Consider the following 16,102-nt stretch of genomic DNA (forward strand, 5'->3'; position numbering starts at 1 on the left):
ATCTGCTACATTTTTGCCTAATTAAGTGTCATTCCCAGTGGCAGCCCTTGGGTCTTATAGCCACTTGATAACAAATGAAAGTTCCTACTCTGATCATTTTCATCCACGTTTCATCCATCTTAACCCCATGCTTACTAGATTTGATTAGGTAGTAGATCTTGAATTATTAAGGATTTGAAAATGTAGTTTATTTATAAATGTATAAAATAATTAAACTAGACTAACTGCTACCTAGGAGCATTCTTTCTCTGCTTCATTAAATTTAAATTACCAGAGAAGGAAGACTAGTAGCTGACATTTCTCTTAACTTACCCTAACCTATGCTACGATTATTTGAATATATAGACTTCACAGGTAGTTAAAAGTTCCTTCCTTCCCTCCCGCCCTTCCTGCCTGCCTTCCTTCCACATCCAAACCTCTAGAGAATTTTTATAAGAGTTTATTTGTGTCAAAACTGACAACAATGCTGGGAAACAAGATCTCAAATGCTTTGAGAATGAGTTTGCAGTTTCTTGTATGTATTTGGAATAAAGGAGGGAACATAAGGAAGATTACATGGAGGAGGGAGAAAAACCAGGCAGGGATTGAATTACAGGATAGTTATTAAGAGAATGTGTTCTCCCGAGGGTGATTACTCTTCCCAGGGGTCTGGAAAAGGCATTTTAAAGCTTAAGGCAAAGATAAAACTTTACTAGGGAAGTTACAAGCCTGGTATTGACTACTCACCATGACCTGCCCAGTTAGGAATTTATTTACTTTTGCTTAGATTTATTGCAGTGCCTGCCTTTGGTCTGCACTTTCTCTCTCTCTCTCTCTCGCTCGCTATTTTTTTCTCTGCCTGTCTCTTTCTATTGTTCCCAAACATTTTATTTGTAGTCATATTTGCCTACCAGCATTTAAAGTATATTTTTTCTTATTTTAAAAATAATACATGCTAACTTAGAAAACTGAAAATATAGGAAACAGTAAGATGAAAACCCAAATCCCTAATAACCCCATCACCTAGAAATTAAACTCACTTTCAGTTTTATTTCCTTCCAGTCTTTTTGTAAAATTTTATACACATACACACACACACACACACACTGAAAAGAAAATACGATTCTACTGAGTCTCCTATCTACCTTCTCCAGGACTTTTGTGAGGATCAAATGAGATGAGGCATGGGAAAACACTTCACAGACATTTGGTTAAAATGTTTGCACCTGTTATAAAGCAAGTCATGTTTCTGGGCTGCAGAAACTGCAAGGAGGCTAGTTGTTGCTAGGGAGAGGAAGCCAGGCCTTGCTACGTGACATCATTACCCGGACTGACACTTAGCATATTAGCCTTTTACATGTATAGATGGCCTATCGCCAAGGAGAGGAAGCTGGGCATTGCTATGTGACATCATTACCCGGTGCCCACAGCAACCGTTTCCAGGCTGGCCATGGAGTCTCAGCAGCATCAGCTGCGATTTGGTGGGCTGTCACTCCGGGGTAATGGCGGGGCCTGTGTCCCACTTGGGGGAAGCCGAGTGTTGCTTTGTCAGCCAGGTCTGCGGTGCCATTTCTCTGTGCACATCACGGCAGCTCTTCCATTGAGCGTCTGCCCCCTGGTGGCCAATGCCAATGCGTGTCATAGCGAATGGTTGAAAGGTGGGAAGGACACTTAGCATATTAGCCTTTTGTTTAGATAGATGTTCATTCCCTTATCCATCCTTTTAAGAAATGCTTATTGAATGCCTTATTGCCAGGCATTTGTGGAAGAAAAACAACAACAGACACACAACCAGGTCCTTGTGGAATTCACAGTAGAGTGAGTGAGCTGAAAATAAATGTTACTACAATAGATAATGTTAGATGGCGTTTAAGAGAAACTGAAGTAGTAGAGGGGATTAGGGAGTATAAGGGTGGGCAGGGAGGGTCAAGTTGTAATAAAATAAATGTAAAAATCTTCCTTAAAAAGAGTTTAGAGCACAGACTTGAAGGAGGTGAGGTTGGGAATCATGTCCGGAGGACATGCAAATGCAGATGGACTAGCAAGTGCAAAGGCCCTGAGGCAGAAGCGGTGTTTGAGGGTGGTTTTTCTTTTATACTAGTAAGGTTTTTTTGTGTGTTTTTTTTAATGCAGTGATAGTAACTGGAATAAATGGAATATTGTGTAGCTAATTCAGATCATGTTGTACAAGAATATTTCAGGCTGTGAAATCTACCCCTTATTGTTCATTGTAGACTTAAAGCAAGTACAGAGAGAGATACAATGCATCATCCAATATAATTATACGTGGGGACATAAATGTGGTATCTGTGTGCGAAGGGAATATAGGTAGTTTTAATTTTCTTGATTTTGTTTGCCCAGTTTATTACTTTTATGCTATAATGAAGATGCATAGCCTTTATCATGAGGGGGAGACAAGATATTCAATGAAGGGGGGTGACCCATTGGGCAGGGTGGGGCCCATGATAGCAGATGTGGGAGGGAGAATGGAACTCCGCAGGCAGCACCGCGTTGGGTATTCACCTCACTTAAGTGCCAAAGAGCTGCGGTCCAGAGACGGGGCTCTGGTTACGAGCAGAGAGCCTGGCTGGGCTCCGTCATTGGAAACAAGGTCAGGGCCCAGGTCCAGAGAAACCACTGGGCCCAAAGGAGGGGATGGAGCCTCAGAAATCAGTCTGAGGACACTAAGCCTCATAGGATAGGGTTATAGAAAAATTATTAATGTATTATTAAGTAAATTAAAATCATTAATTTCCAAGGTCAAGTGGTATCTGAAGGGTGGGATAACATTTCTGAAATTCTCCTTTTCTATGGCTTAGTGACAAGCCCCAGACTGAGCCTCTGGGTACATGCGAAGGGGCTGAAGTAGGTATTCTCATGATTTAGGGGGTCTGTCTTACAAGAAAGTTTTACTTACGTAAAATGTGGAACTTCTTGTGTCATCCAGAGTAAGACAGATATTTATAGTATTGTGCTCAAACTGTAGTCCTTGGGCAATTCAAACAAGAATGAATCTGAGAAGGCATGTGTTCTCTTCAGAACAACTCACCCCTGGGTTCTGTTGGCCCGTCCACCTGTCTGTCCAGCTATCAGATATCAGCTGTCAGTCTATCAGTCTATCAATCTACCTACCTGTACTTATTTCTTAAGTATATATATATAGGCACATGTCCTTGACCGGAATCGAACCTGGGACCTTTCATTCCGTAGGCCGACGCTCTATCCACTGAGCCAGACTGGCTTTGGCTCTTAATTATATTTTAATGCTCACATTTGATATATTGAAGAACACGTGGGATATATACATAGGTTATCAGACATTATAATGAAATGAATACACACGAGCCTTTCCCCCAACCAGGACTGGCACTGTTGTGTCTCCCTACCCCCTTCTGCTGCCTCCCCACACCAGAGGCAAGCATGGTCTTGAATTTTGTGCTCTCTATTTCTTTGCTTTTAAAATTATGTACATATTTGTGTATGTATACATATAAATATCTATAAACATACACATATTTAAATTACATTGTATGTATTTCTAAATCAACTTTTTGTTTTTGAAGTCTATGAAAATGCGACCATATTTATGTTTTCTAGAACTAGTGTCTTAGCGTTAAATGTGTTTCAAGAAGATGACTCCCACATTGCTGTGTATAGCTCTAGTTCATTCCTTTTTGTTGCTGTATCATATTCCGTCACGTGACTATACCACAGTTTATTTAGACCTCTATTTTCACTGGACTTTGGATTTTTTTTTAAACCAGCCTGTCCATTGCTTCTGTGAGTTTGAGTATACTCTATGGCCTTACCAAAGATCACAAAAAGAAAATGCCCAACACGTAAGTGAATGGTTTCCTGAGCCAGAATGCTGTTGTCAGCATAAGAAACGTCCAAACCTATAGTAATGTTTATGAGTTTATTTGAGCAAGCTGATGACAATTGCCAGGAAGCAAAATCTCAAAGGATTGAGAAAATGCTCTAGAAAATGGCAGTTATGCCACTTATTTTATATATCAGAATCAAGGGGAAGACTTAAGGGAGTTGCATGAAATTCATTGGTGATAGATGAGGGAGCCAGGAGAAAGCAACGTGGGAAAGTCTCTGGGATTGGATAAAGAGTAAAACAAATAGGTACATACTTCTTACATAGGCGGGTGCAGGATGTTAACAGTTAGCAATTAGCACAACAACAACAGCAATGAGGGACACGGTGGTCTCCTGCTCTGGTAGGAGTCTGGAGAAAGGAAATTGCCTTGACATTCCAAAAGTATGTTATAGTAGATGCAAAAAGATAGTAGACAGGCTCAGTGAAAATGAAGATTGATGTTTGTCAAGGAAGATACTGGCCTAGGACATGACTACCCACTACGACTCACTGTTAGTTGAATGCTTTCATGTCAGACCATCCCGTGTGGTTACTTTAGGTCTCTGAGTTTATAAGGCCCACCATGCAGGCCTCCCCTGAGCTTTCCAGGTTCGTGTGGCCCCTTTTCGCCTACACTGTACATTTGAAAGCTTGTGCAAAATCTGCACCAATTCTTGGGCTCTGACACCTATTTTACAAATATTTCCTTGCAAGACTGCTCTAGTGTTGGCTGCCACTAGAGGGTGCATAAGAGAAGCTAAGAATAACGTGGCTATGTTGAAACCTAGCAGCTGGCTCCAAAGTGTTATTCCTATTGCATATTTCAACAGGGCAAAAATAGTATTGCTCCTACAGTTACAAGAAGAAAATACAATTAAAGGTTATGTCAATATCCATAGACATATGCACGTGGGTGCACATATATTTTAATGTAGTAGCGGGAGTAAAGAAAAGAACAGGGAGTAAGGTATGTGATGGAAGGGTGCATCAGTGGAGACGAAGACGGACTAAGTGGGAAGGAAACCCACAAATCAGTGACAGATGACTGTGCTTCTTAGTGTAGGAACAAGCTGATGGCTTGGGAGGCCTCCAGGAACCCAGTGGTATGTTGAGTGCACCCCCGTGTCTTTCCACTGTCGTATGAAATCTTTTCGAGGTTGTTTATTATGTGCTCCAAAGTCTGTCCTTCCCTAACTGGGCCCCGACTTAGTACTTCTTCCTCTCTTGGAAACGAATGGAAACATGGGTTTTCCAGAGCTCTGAATATTCTTGAATCGTGAATCCCAGAAAATGGCTTACTTTGCAGTTGTGTGGAGAAAGGACCTCTGCATGAATTGACCCATGAAATGCTGAAGGCAAAGGTCCCTGCTTGTTGAAAAGTGAACAAAAGAAAAAAGGCTGCAGGATTGTGTAGTGTTTGTGGTAGACTGAACACCCCACCCACCCCCACGAAAGGTGTCTACCTCCTAACGCACAGGCCGTTTTCTGTGTTCCTCCCATGATACAGGGACTTCGCAGATGTGATTAAGTTAAGGATCTTAAGGTGGGGGATGATCCTGGATTATCCTGATGACCCCGTGTCATCATGAGAGGGAGGCATGCAGGCAAAGAGAGAAGATGCTAAGCTGCCGGCTTTGATGATGGACCATGTGCCCTTCGCTGGTTATTTTAGTCACGTCTCCCTTCTAATTGTTTTTTGAAAGAGGAAGGAATATTCAGGAAGGGGGGACATGGAGGGGGAAAGCATTATGGAGAGGTATTTGGTCCAAGGAGGAAAAGAGGCATGTGATGTAGCCTTATTGAGTAGATTACATTTCTACTCGTGCTGTTCGTTAGGTTTTTTTTTTTTTTTGAAGGCTATTCTTACTTGTGCTTGTTTTTAATACCTGAACAACTGGGAGAGAGAACTTATAATCCTGCAGTCATTTGGCTTGTCTTCTTGGAGAGTATTTTTAAACTATAATTTCAGAGCCATCTAATGCCGTTACAGCATCAACAGTGCTTTCGGCATTCAGTCCTGCTTTAGACTTAGAGGCGTTTCATTGCTTCCTCTGACAACACTTTTTGAAAAGATCTTTTCCTTGATGTTTGCCTTGATTAGGGGTGGTAGGGGGTCAGTTGTTTATTAAAATGAGTGATGATATTTTCAGTCATGACTCAGGAGTCATCTGCCTGGGAAAGAAAACTGTCTCAATTCCAACACTTACCAAGCTAAATATCCTCAAGTCAGAAATGGATATTTATTTTGAATACATTGCACATTTAAATACGTCTTTTCCCCCTGTGACTAAGTTGGAATGAAATCATCTGGCTTTAACGGGCTTTTGATGGATGCACCATGCTTGGAATAGAACATGAAGACTCAGTAATCAAGAGAAGTGGGAAGAGAAACTTGTAATTTTAAGTTGAGCCTGAAACTGATTTAGGGTCCAAACAGGACTGCCCCAATCTGGGGCCTCATTAAGTTGGAATGGAAAAGGCCGCCCTCCATCACAGTCTGGTTCATATGCGAGATGTTCAGTAAATGCCTGGTGACTGAATCCGGCCACTTCTACTTCCTCATGGAGGGGAGAAGGGTTCCTGGTTTGAGGAATTTCTATATATTTTTTTTGTGGGGTGGGGGAGGGAATACATGGAAAGTTAGAGGTCAGCTTATAAGTTTGTCTTTGTTCCTTGTTCCCCAACAGTGAAAGAATGCACAGCTGGTAATAAATGACTTTTCTCCCCCTGGTTAGAAAATGGGATCAATGATGTCATCCATAGCCAGAAGTAGTTAGCTAAAATTCTAGGAAAAGTTTTCCTCTTGAAACTGGTAACTGATTTCTGGGGTGGAAAACAAGTGATTCTCTGGTAAGCAGGGGATTTTGAGAAGCAGAGGGAGGCCAGCGAAGAAGTGGATGAGGCTGCTGTGACCGGGTTGACACCCCAATATTGCATCAATGACGTTGCGCAGTGCTGTTGCCTGAGCTCACTGCCTCCTAGCCTGTGGTCGGCAAACTGCGGCTCGCGAGCCACATGCGGCTCTTTGGGCCCTTGAGTGTGGCTCTTCCTAAGCCTTAGGAGTACCCTAATTAAGTTAGTAACAATGTACCTACCTATATAGTTTAAGTTTAAAAAATGTGGCTCTCAAAAGCAATCTCAGTCGTTGTCCTGTTGGTATTTGGCTCTGTTGACTAAGGAGTTTGCCGACCACTGGCCTAGACTTTGCTTGACTTCTTGGCCTGGGGTTCTCTTCCTGCCCATCTCCCCCATTTGGATTGTGATAATGACTGTAAGTAGAGGAATTTAATTGGTTGGCACAAGTCCTAGGAAGATAGACTTGAAGTGTAGGATGAAAGGACAGGTAATCTGAGCCTCTGAAAAATACTTTAACGGATAATCATAAAGATAATCTGTCCAGCACTCAGATTCCCAGAGAAGAGGTTGCTTGCTAGTCCCCTTGGTTAAATAGTTCTAGCATCTTAGGACCCACTTAGATACAAAGAAGAAATGCCCCCTTTCTTATTCTTTTGGATACTCTTTCCTACTATTACTGTTGAGCTCTGAGAGTGGGAGTCCTGAATTACAAGAATTATTTCAAACTTATTGTTACTTTGGTGTGGACCATTTTCAGAGAGGAAGGGAGAGGGAGAGATAGAAACATCAATGATGAGAGAGAATCATTGATCAGCTTCTTCCTACATGCCCCCCACTGGGGATTGAGCCCGCAACCAGGACAGGAGCCCTGACAGGGAATCGAACTACGACCTCCTGGTTCATAGGACAAAGTTCAGTCATTGAGCCACACCATCCAGGCAGTGTGGACCATTTTTAATCATATACTACCTTTGCCAGTTTATATTCTGATATCTTTGGGAAATAGCCACTAATGTGGGTCTGACTTTGTGGTCAGAGCTGGGGGTAAGTGTGGGTCATGTGGCAGGGTCACCCGACATCAAGACACCATCAAGGGCAGAGCCATTAACCAATCCTGATCACCCTCCCTTCCCCCAGTCCTGAAACCTGATAGATCCTGGCTCCTCATTCATGTTACAGAAGGAGAGAATCCAGACAGAATGCAAAAGTGGCTCTCCATAAGATTTTTTGGTCAAAAAGGCTATCATAATTGTGTTCTCAAGATCCTTTAAAATTTTTAAGCAGCAGTTCATGTGAAAACTATTAAATAGAAACAGGATTGATAATGAATGCACGATGACTCCCTGATTTTCCATTCTCTTCTCTTTATTGCATAAGGACTTATCATGGTCAGGTTTTGCTGCGTAACGAGAATAACAATCACAGTGACAGGCAGCCAGGGTTTATTTCTCGCTCATGACTCTGTGGTCAGCTGGGGTCCATCAGGTGTAGGTTGGACCTGGCTCCGAGTTCTGAGTTGCATCCAGGTTGCCCCTCACTCTTTCAGCCCTGTTGGCCACAAGGCCATCTAAGGCATATTGGGATACTGGTTTTCATTCTATGTTTAGAACATTTTATATTCACTTATGAGAGAGAAGCTTATAAGTCCAGTCTCCCCATTTATTTTTTAAAATGGCTACTTTAACTGCCTTTTCTTAACCTTGGTATTTTGTAGGTGCTTTTTGAATTTTTGGCCATAATTATTAGTTTTATCCAGAACTAATGTTCAGGAATATACTCAATATGGTATTCTTCTCTTTTTCAAAATCAGAACAGTTTTAACCAGTAATAATTTCAGGGTGTGATATTGTTGGCAAATTTGATGTCATGATGACATATTTGTGTGTTTTCATTGTATTCAGAGCTAACGGGCCTTATAAAACCTGTAGTTAGAAACATCGATGAGAGAGAAACATCGATCAGCTGCCTCCTGCACACCCCCCTCTGGGGATGTGCTCGCAACCAAGGTACATGCCCTTGACCGGAATCGCACCTGGGACCCTTCAAGTCCGCAGGCCGACACTCTATCCACTGAGCCAAACCAGTCAGGGCGTGCATGTCTTTTTCTATACAAACAACTGTAGAGCTACTTTTGCCCACGCCTGTATGTATTTATCCACCTATTTCTATAGCCTAGATGAGTGCTGCTGAAACAGGAGTTAAAGTTTCTGTATTATAGATTAAATTCCCATTGTTGGAAACACTCATGGTTGTTCAGTAAAAGTCAACAGAGAGCCAACTATGAATGAGGCTCTGTGAGAGTATGTTGCAAAGTGAATGTAGAATGTTTTAAAAATGTTTTTTTTATTCTGAAGAAACCAAATATTCTGATTATAGGAGTTCATTAGCCATCTATTCTTTCCCTCCATAAAGTATCTTTTATCTTGAGCCTGACTCTGAAGTTCTGCACTTGAACCTCTGGCAACATTTGTGAAGGGATGAAGCACTTCATAAATGTCAGCCTTTTTGTTTGAGACTAGAGAACGGGAGGCGACCATTTCCCTGGGCCCCCTCTAGGTCTCTACTGGCTGCTATTTTGGGTTCCTGCTTAAACACTGAGGCCATGGTCCCAGTTGGTGTCTTGAGCTTGATCAGTGGCCCCATTCTTCCAACACTTAGTAGACGCCTGCTGTGTATCCGCTGGAGATCTGGCCGAGTACCCATCTCATGACAGGATCTTGTTGTAGTTCCCTTGATGTCAGAACAAGGGGAGGAGGTCTCAGTGTCAGAGAGATTGGGAGAAATAACAAGAATGGTACATTGTTAGGCAGAGCCTAAGCTGTGTGTGTTGTTTTACTTTTCAAGTGATTCTACAGAGATTTCATTGCTGTTTGTTCTACATAAAGTGAGGGAGCCTGTGGCCCAGAATAAAAATAGCCGTAAGTATTACATCATCAGAAAAGGTTTTCATTGGTATGTCATGCCTTAAGGGAAAGAAGTCCATGATTTTATTTAGATTGATTCTGTTTTGCTTATGGAAATGATCATTTTAAGACAAAATAAGGAAAGGAAGGGGAAGAGATACTTGAAGAAGGCCACAAAATGTATTTTGTACACATTGATCAATATTTCAAAATTGTGGTTTAGTGTTAATTTCTATGTATACTGAATCAGCACCCTATTTATTCCTATTTTCCAATCACTTATTAGAATTATGTCTTCTATTTCAATTATAAAAGCCACTTTGGGTAACATGTTGCTTCTAACAATGTACAATGTTGAATGTTTCTTTGTTAAAAATAGGACATTTCAGATCTGTGCAGTGGAAAAGCAGAGGCACCAAAGGAAATTTTTTATTTTACTGTTGTTTTTCCTTGGGATTTTGGTTATTGAACCTCATAGCTTTACTTTTTATGACCCGTGAAGACTGGACTTGCTTAGATTTTCTCACTGAGGGATAAGGGTTTTAACTCGCCACCCCATACGCACAGGACGTATGTGCTCAGAAAAGTCTTTCTGTTTGGCTCTTCAGAGCCCAGGCGAGCTGATGGCTGTGGGGTGCCCAGCACCCCGGATTGTCTGGAACAGGCACCTGTTTCCCTCGCCTTCCTTTCCCTTGTATGTAATCAGCCTTCAGTTCCAAATTACTCATTAACAAGCAAGCCGAAGTCTTTCCCAGCTTTGATTTTCCTACAGACCAGAGTGAATCATTCACCGGTATGTGTGACATTCCTGAAGGGCCCAGAATCTAAGGGGTGACGATACTCAATACTGAAGATCCTTTCTGTAATCTCTGAATTCATGGTGGAAAGGAATCCATTCTTTAGCCGTGGCTTGTGTCTGCGGAGGGGAGGACGGTGCTTCTGTGTGACAATGACCAGTCCTGAGCTCCAAGTCAAGCCTCATTAGTTTCCTCCCTCCTTCCCACTTAGCAGGCACACTCTGTGCTCTCAAGTTTTATCAATAATTGACTATTCATGACTCTGCTCACTAAACAAGCGTAATAAGGTAATGGACTTGCTCTTAAGAAGTTTACAAGTGCTTAAAATGCAGCAATAGGATAGAGATCACAGCCATAGGAAAACCTATTGTGTTGGTGATTTTGAGTTGGGGGGAGGGTCTAGGTTGAAAGGAGAAAGCTGTTTGTATTGTACGCCCAGGTCCCCACCCCAAAAGGGTTCGATTTTGGTAAATCTGTTCATCGAATGTCTATTGTTATCAGCAGGCAAATCCTTGGTCCTTATCCAAAAAGCAGTCAAGAATATAAACAAGTCCAGCTGGTGTGGCTCAGTGGGTTGAGTGTTGTCCCTTGCACCGGAAGGTCGCTGGTTTGATTCCCAGTCACATGCCCAGGTTTTGGGTTCAATTCCCAGTAGGGGCCTTGCAGGAGGCAGCTGATCGATGTTTCTCTCTCTCCCTCCTCCTCTCTCTCTAAAATCAATAAAAACATATTAAAATATTTTTTAAAAATAATAAAAAAAATATAAATAAAAGAATCATAAGTTTTACATTTAAAAACATTACTTGAATGCACATTTCCCTCACGTAGGATTCTTTTCTGTCTGTTTAAAAGTGCCATTCACATGTTCTACTCCCAGAAAACATGACTTTAAAAAGAGAAGTTATTTTAAAACATGTCATTCAGCTTAGTCACATTTAATAAGTAGAGAATCTGGCACCAGTAATTATTTGACATCTACATGTCTGGTGAATAAACTACTCCTTCGTTTTGACAATTACTCAAAACATGTTCAAGGCAAGTCAAGGAAGCAGGGAGATCTGCCGTCAGGGACAGTGAGGTGGGGAGCAGGACGCCCCCCTGGGTGCACTGGCTTTCCCGTGGTGGTTGGGAAGGGACAGGGGGCTCAGGGACAGGGCGGCAGCAGGCAGCCGGTTGTAGGGCAGGAGGAGACGAGCTGGGTGCAGCAGACCAGGAGCTGTGTTTTGACCTTTCCTGACTGGCTCACTCAGTCCCAGCCCTACATTGCGAAACATGTTCTGGAAATTATATCCAGAGGGCACACGTCCCTTCGGTGACAGCTTATTTCTGGATCCCTGGCCTCTGATGACATTCAGAGGTGTGTTTCCCGGCCCATCATCTGATTAGTCACTGAATTGTAAGGACTCTCCCGCCGGCTTTGGGTCAGAGCACGTGAGGACGGGAGCAAAATAACTTGTTTATTTCCTCCAGGCTCATTCTTACCAGATCGCGAAGTCAGGGCCGCCCTCTTTCCTCAGCTGTCCCAACTGTTTGGAAGTGAAATGCTGGGGCCCTTCCTTGGGAAATGGTCTCTAATTCAGAGCTCTTTGAGGCTCCTTGGAGTGACCCGAGAGCTTTATGTCTGCAGAGATGATTTCAATCCCTTCTGAAAAATCTTGGAGTACAACGTGTGTCCGCGTAGATTCTTACAAGCGATCAAGCCCTTTTGTTCCTCTCTGATTCTAAGGCGAGGTCCATGATGCCACTGGCCAGCTGTCTCAGCAGGTCTCAGTGGTTGTGCCGAGAGTCAGGCCATTGTGGTTAAAACAGACTTGAGTTCAGACCTCTCTCTGTCCTTAGTGTGCTCATCTTTAAAATGGGTGTAATAATAGAAACCCCCTACTGGAGCTTCGGGGATGCTTGGATGAGACCACGTAGGTACAGCATCTAATATACTAGGACGGTGTGCGTTCAGTTCATCTTAGCTGTCTGTCATCGTTATGATTTATCTTCATTGTATGTGACAAGCGCCCTTGATTGAAAGCCACTTCCATGCTCAGAACAAGACTCCCAGGGGGACCCAAGGGGCACCCTAATCATCCAGCTGCCCAAGGCTCCTTCATCCAAGGCAGTGTCTTCACTTTCCCCTTGAGGTTGGTGGCTTGGCTTGGTCTTTGTTCCCTCTGAGGTTGGCGGCTTGGTTTTCTGAGTGGAATCCAGGCTCCATCTGCTGTGTGTTTCGGTTAAGGCGGGTGCGGGGGTGGGGGTGGGGGAGTTATGTTTCCTCCCTAGGCTGGGGGCTATGCTGCGGCTCAGAAATCTTGTTCTGATTTGAGGCCCTCCCCAAACTCATTGTGTGAGCTCATAGACATCAGTAAGCTGATCCCAGTGCCTTCCTGGGAATATCCTTAAATATCCTTGAGAGCTGAGTTCCTCTGTACAGGGTGGGGCAAAAGTAGGTTCACAGCTGTGAGTACCCAAAACACAGTTTATTTTTGTATTATTACTTATTAATTGTTGCATTAGTTTCCCCATGAGCACCTGTAAACCTACTTTTGCCCCACCCTCTATTCTGTGCACGTACTTGAGGCTGAGAGCAGGCCCAGGCTGGGCTGTCACTCTCTCCTTAGTGGATAAAAGGCCCGGCGGATGTGAATGCACCTGCCACCCGACATCCATGCCTCACACTGTCCTCTTCCTTTTAAAGAACTAAAGCCTTCCTTTGATCTGTGGTTATATCCACACCCATCTATGACCCACTTCCATGCCCCACCTTGAAGCTGCTGCAGATGTTGGCAGCTGGCAGCCCTGGGGACCTGGAGGCCCTGGCCTGCAGCTTCAGGCGAATTGTGGAGCCATTTACAGAATCCCCCCACCTCTTTCTCAATTGGTACGTGGCCTGGGCAAGTTTCAAAGCCTCAAAGCCTCATTATTTCATTTTTAATATGTGGAAAATGCTGCTTAATTCAGGAGGTCCTGGTGAGGATTAAAGCACACGAAAGCCTGCAAAGTGCCTGGCCCCTTTAAGAGCTCTGTGTACAAGTGGATCTGGTTCACAGCTGTTTGGGACCAGGTGGGACCGCCCGGCCTTGGAGTGGACACTCTCATCCTAAGGGGCCAGACGGGCAGAGCGGGATTGGCGTGGACTAGTCAGAGGAGAGCAGGGAAGAGTCTGCAAGGGGATAGGTTGTAATCGGACCTTTTGCCATCTTGGGACTCCTGAGATGTGAGGTGCAGTGAAGAGCCCAGCCCTTCCTTCAACCACACATACAGCCTCCCCCAAAGAGAGCTCAGCTCAATGTGGGGGACCTTGCAGCAAATTGTATTTGAAAGAACATTCTTTTAGTCTGCCAGCATGCTCCTCAAAAAGGAGAGTCTGAGATGACCTTGGAAGCCCATTCGTTTCTAAAACATTCCAACTCTTATTTTAATTTATGAAAAAAACATGATCTCGGGCATCCTTTTGCTTTGGTGCCACCAACACTGTGCAGTGATCTGCAGGCTCCTGGCAGGCGGCCGTGCCACGCCACGATGACTCATGGGTTTTCCATCCAGCGTATCTGGCACATCATTGGCGTTCGCGTTTCCTGTTGGGTGGGATGAGGAAAAATGAAATGAGAGACATATGTTTGTCCTGAGACCCATGTGTCTTGGTGGTGAAGTTAAAATGTGTTGAAGTATTGACATATCCAGGTCCCGGGGGTGACCCAGGTTGGCCATTTTATGTTTTGTGAGGTGATCCACTTCTGCTGACTCATAAGCGTTGTCACTGTCATTGCCACTGTGAGCCGTCGGATTCTTCCTAGTTGAAGCCTCAGGAGGGAGTTTGGGTTTTAATTAACACTGTCCAGCTTCAGGGCGTTGTGTGAGAGGCTCTCTCTGGGAATGAACGAGAGGGTCCCCATATGTTTCTCATCCCAGCGTTTGGATGGTTCAAGGCGGGCTCCCAAGGAGATAAAGGGCGTGTAAAACGCTTGCTTTGTATGCTCCCTGTGTCTTTAGTTCTGGAAGATACACATGGTAGTGTGCTCTCTGTCCACCCCAATGCAGCCTGCATCTAAAGACAACAGTGCCCACTGTGCAGCTGGCTGTCTGTGCCCTGAGCATCATTGAGATCACACAGAGCACTCAAATCGCATAAGGACGGATGCTTCCTGAAAATTGATTTGCCCTGGCCTGTGTGACTCAGTTGGGCATCGTCCCATGCACCAAAAGGTTGCTGGTTCAATTCCCTGTCAGGGCACATGCCTGGGTTGGGGGCTCGATCCTTAGTAGGGGGCATGCAAGAGGCAGTCAATCCATATTTCACTCTCACATTGATGTTTTTCTCTCTTTTCCTTCCTCTCTCTCTAAACAAAAATCTTTTAAAAAATAAGAAAAAAATTTGTATGTATTTGAGAGTAGGGATGGGAGGAGAGAGGGAGAAAGACAAGAAAACCAATATAGGCATTCTGGTTTTAAATTTACCTCATGAGGACCCAGCTTCTCATAGCTCTTAACAAAATGAGCCTTTATGTGTTTGTTTATGCTTCACTGGTTTAATATCCAGCTTCTCCACCACCCTGGGAGATCCATGAAGCAGAGAATGTGCCTCCCATATTCATCCATGTCTCTCTGGGACTTAGCACAGTGCCAGGCACTTAAAGTACTCAGTTAAAGATGGTTGATGAATGAGCGCGGGATCCTGTGCCCATAGGAGACCATCATTTCCAGAGAAGAAAATGGTAGCAGAAGACACTGCCCTTTGGAAGTGTGGTAGGGATATGTTATCGCTGTAGCAACCCCTGATACAGAGTCTATTTCTGAGGGGGCTTCTACTCTTAGCAAATCGTTGAGATGGGGGTTCCAGGTCTCATGTGAAAAGTGGCCAGTGAAGTCTCAGAAAAGGAAAATGAGAGCTGGCTGGTATTGAAGTGTGAATGTTGATATGAGGACAGAAATACCCGGGCTACCCCTTCTGATTCATTCACACATTATCACATGATGGCCTTGGCCTTGATAAGGTTGGCTGAAACAGGCAGGGTAATCTCTCCTCTCTACACGCGCTATACGTCCTCACCGCCCAGCGGGGGATGGGCGAGTGTGGAGTGCTCTGCTCTCCAAACGATAACCTTGGGGAGCAGCTCTGCACGGCTCCAAACCAGTGGGCAACCCCTATCTCAGTTCTTAGAGTGCATGTAGGCAGTGTTGTTCTCACACAGAATTAGAATGGGGAATAGGTGATGTCATACACATTAGTCTCCCAACTCGAAACACCCTCCGACGCTCAGTTTTTTGGTTGATAAAATGTTCATTATTGTGAATCCGTGGGAGTAAGGAAAAGGGTGTCATGCCACTCTTTCTGGCTGTCTTGGCCTTTGGAGGGACTTGCCCATGAAGGGGATTTCCTGCCTCATGGGTCTGCACTTTTCCAGTGTAGAAGCTGGGGTTCACTTTCCCGGACGACCTGGGAGCAAGGGTATAGGCACGTGACCCGGGCTCCACAGCCAGATGCATGGATGTCAGACTTGGAATTGGAAGCCGGTCATGAAGGAAGCAGGCTTCAAGGAACCCATTCTGGTGAGGGTTGCGGTCTGCACACCCATTTTCCAAGGTGGCCATGATGAAGGCTCCTGAGTACCCAGCATTCTGTGAGCTGCCGGCTGTTTCCACTGCGATTTCTGGCGGAGCCATTCTGTGCTGACATTTGGGCTGTGTTTTGACCTGTTCAACCAGAGGAAGCC

At 44.1% G+C, this 16,102-nt stretch overlaps 1 protein-coding gene across 1 annotated transcript in view; it reads left to right on the top strand.

Moving 5' to 3' along the window:
• FAM134B (family with sequence similarity 134 member B) overlaps positions 1–16,102 on the top strand; it is a 67,689-nt gene that overhangs the window by 440 nt on the left and 51,147 nt on the right. The gene's annotated exons all lie outside the window — the stretch shown is intronic.

This window comes from Myotis davidii, unplaced genomic scaffold (assembly GCF_000327345.1).
Source record: "Myotis davidii unplaced genomic scaffold, ASM32734v1 scaffold143, whole genome shotgun sequence".
In the NCBI taxonomy this organism is placed as follows: Eukaryota; Metazoa; Chordata; class Mammalia; order Chiroptera; family Vespertilionidae; genus Myotis; species Myotis davidii.